At 46.2% G+C, this 2,597-nt stretch overlaps 1 pseudogene; it reads right to left on the bottom strand.

Annotated features, from left to right (window-relative positions):
* Positions 1 to 553: 553 nt before the first annotated feature.
* Positions 554 to 2,566, bottom strand: LOC142703561 (uncharacterized; annotated as a pseudogene).
* Positions 2,567 to 2,597: the final 31 nt, after the last annotated feature.

Raw genomic sequence — 2,597 nt, 5'->3', positions numbered from 1 at the left:
ACGTCAAGAAGTCTCCCCGAGAGCTGACTCCAAAACTGCTGCTTCTGCCCTCCTGCCTCTGTTACCACCAAATCTGCAGCAATATGCTGGGAAACCCGGGGGAGGGGTTAGTGGTGCAAGAAGCCGGGAGACCCCACAAACTGATGCCACCGCCATTCATACCCTCTACTTTCTATGGCTCGTTTCCTCCATTCCCCTCTTTCCTATTCTCTTCCCTTCTTGTCTGTTCCTTCTCTCTTCTCTCCCCTTTCTATTTCCTCCATATTTCTCTTCTGTTCTTCTCCTCTCTTTCCAATCTTCTCTCCCCCTCCACTTCCCTCTCTTATTTTCTATCCTCTCCCCCTCTGCTCTCTTCTTCGTATCCTCTTTCCCTCTCTTCATCCTCTGCTCTCTTCTTTTCCTCTTCTCTTTCCTTTTCTGCTCTCCCCATTTCTTCTCTTCCTCCTCTTTCCCTTTCTGCTTTCCTCTTTTCCTCTTCTCCTTATCTCTTCCTCCTCTATTCTCCCTTCTCTTCTTCCTCTCCTCTTTTCTTTCCTGCTCTACCCTCTTCTTTCTATCCTCTTTCCTCCCCTCTTTTCCCCTCTTCTCCCTTCTCTTTCCTCTTCTCTTTTCCTCTTCCCCCTCCTCTCCCTTCCTCTTCCCCTTTTCTCTTTTCCCCTCTTCCTCCTCTTCTCTTTTCCTCTTCCCCTCCTCTCTTCCTCTTCCTCTTCCCCTCTTCCTCCTCTTCTCTTTTCCCCTCTTCCTCCTCTTCTCTTTTCCCCTCTTCTCTTTTCCCCTCTTCTCTTTTCCTCTTCCTCTTCTCTTTTCCTCTCCTCTTTTCCTCTTCCTCTTCTCTTTTCCTCTTCTCTTTTCCTCTTCCTCTTCTCTTTTCCCTCTTCCTCCTCTTCTCTTTTCCCCTCTTCCTCCTCTTCTCTTTTCCCCTCTTCCTTCTCTTCTCTTTTCCCCTCTTCCTCCTCTTCTCTTTTCTTCTTCCTCTTCTCTTTTCCTCTTCTCTTTTCCTCTTCCTCTCCTCTTTTTCGTCTCCTCTTTTCCTCTTCTCCTCGTCCTCTTTTCCTCTTCTTCTCTTTTCCTCTTCTTCTCTTTTCCTCCTCCTCCTCTTCTCCTCCTCCTCCCTCCTCCTTCTCTTTTCCCCTCTTCCTCCTCTTCTCTTTTCCTCTTCCTCTCCTCTTTTCGTCTCCTCTTTTCCTCTTCCTCTTTTCCTCTTCTTCTCTTTTCCTCCTTCTTCTCTTTTCCTCTTCTTCTCTTTCCCTCCTCCTCCTCCTCCTCTTTTCCCCTCTTCCTCCTCTTCTCTTTTCCTCTTCTCTTTTCCTCTCCTCTTTTCCTCTTCCTCTTCTCTTTTCCTCTTCTCTTTTCCTCTTCTCTTTTCCCCTCTTCCTCCTCTTCTCTTTTCCCCTCTTCCTCTTCTCTTTTCCCCTCTTCCTCCTCTTCTCCCCTCTTCCTCCTCTTCTCCCCTCTTCCTCCTCTTCTCTTTTCCTCTTCCTCTCTTTTCTCCTCTTTCGTCTCCTCTTTCCTCTTCCTCTTTTCGTCTCCTCTTTTCCTTTCTTCTTTTCCTCTTCTCTTTTCCTCCTCCTCCTCCTCCTCTTCTCCTCCTCTCTTCTCTTTTCCTCCTCCTCCTTCTCTTTTCCCCTCTTCCTCCTCTCTCTTTTCCCCTCTTCCTCTTCTCTTTTCCTCTCCTCTTTTCCTCTTCCTCTTCTCCCCTCTTCCTCCTCTTCTCTTTTCCCCTCTTCCTCCTCTTCTCCCCTCTTCCTCCTCTTCTCTTTTCCTCTTCTCTTTTCCTCTTCTCTTTTCCTCTTCCTCTCCTTTTCGTCTCCTCTTTTCGTCTCCTCTTTTCCTCTTCCTCTTTTCCTCTTCTTCTCTTTTCCTCTTTTCCTCTTCCTCTTTTCCTCTTCTTCTCTTTTCCTCTTCTTCTCTTTTCCTCCTCCTTCTCTTTTCCTCCTCCCTCCTCTTCTCTTTTCTCTTCTTCCTCTTTTCCTCCTCCTCTTCTCTTTCTCTTTTCCTCTCTTCTCTTTTCCTCTTCTTCTCTTTTCCTCCTCCTCCTCTTCTCTTTTCCTCTTCTTCTCTTTTCCTCTTTTCCTCTTCTTCTCTTTTCCTCTCCTTCTCTTTTCCTCTCCTTCTCTTTTCCTCTCCTTCTCTTTTCCTCTCCTTCTCTTTTCCTCTCCTTCTCTTTTCCTCCTTCTCTTTTCCTCTTTCTCTTTTCCTCTTTCTCTTTTCCTCTCTCTTTTCCTCTTTCTCTTTTCCTCTTTTCCTCTTCCTCTTTTCCTCTTCCTCTTTTCCTCTTCCTCTTTTCCTCTTTTCCTCTTCCTCTTTTCCTCTTCCTCTTTTCCTCTCTCTTTTCCTCTTCCTCTTTTCCTCTTCTTCTTTTCCTCTTCTCCTCTTTTCCTCTTTTCCTCTTTTCCTCTTTTCCTCTTTCCTCTTCTCCTCTTCTCCTCTTTTCCTCTTTCCTCTTTTCCTCTTTTCCTCTTCTCCTCTTCTCCTCTTCTCCTTATCTCTTCCTCCTCTATTCTCCCTTCTCTTCTTCCTCTCCTCTTTTCTTTTCCTCTACCCTCTTCTTTCTATCCTCTTTCCTCCCCTCTTTCCCCTCTTCTCCCTTCTCTTTC

The sequence above is a fragment of the Rhinoderma darwinii genome, unplaced genomic scaffold (assembly GCF_050947455.1).
Source record: "Rhinoderma darwinii isolate aRhiDar2 unplaced genomic scaffold, aRhiDar2.hap1 Scaffold_2815, whole genome shotgun sequence".
Taxonomy (NCBI): Eukaryota; Metazoa; Chordata; class Amphibia; order Anura; family Rhinodermatidae; genus Rhinoderma; species Rhinoderma darwinii.
This window is presented reverse-complemented; position numbering and strand designations above follow the sequence as displayed.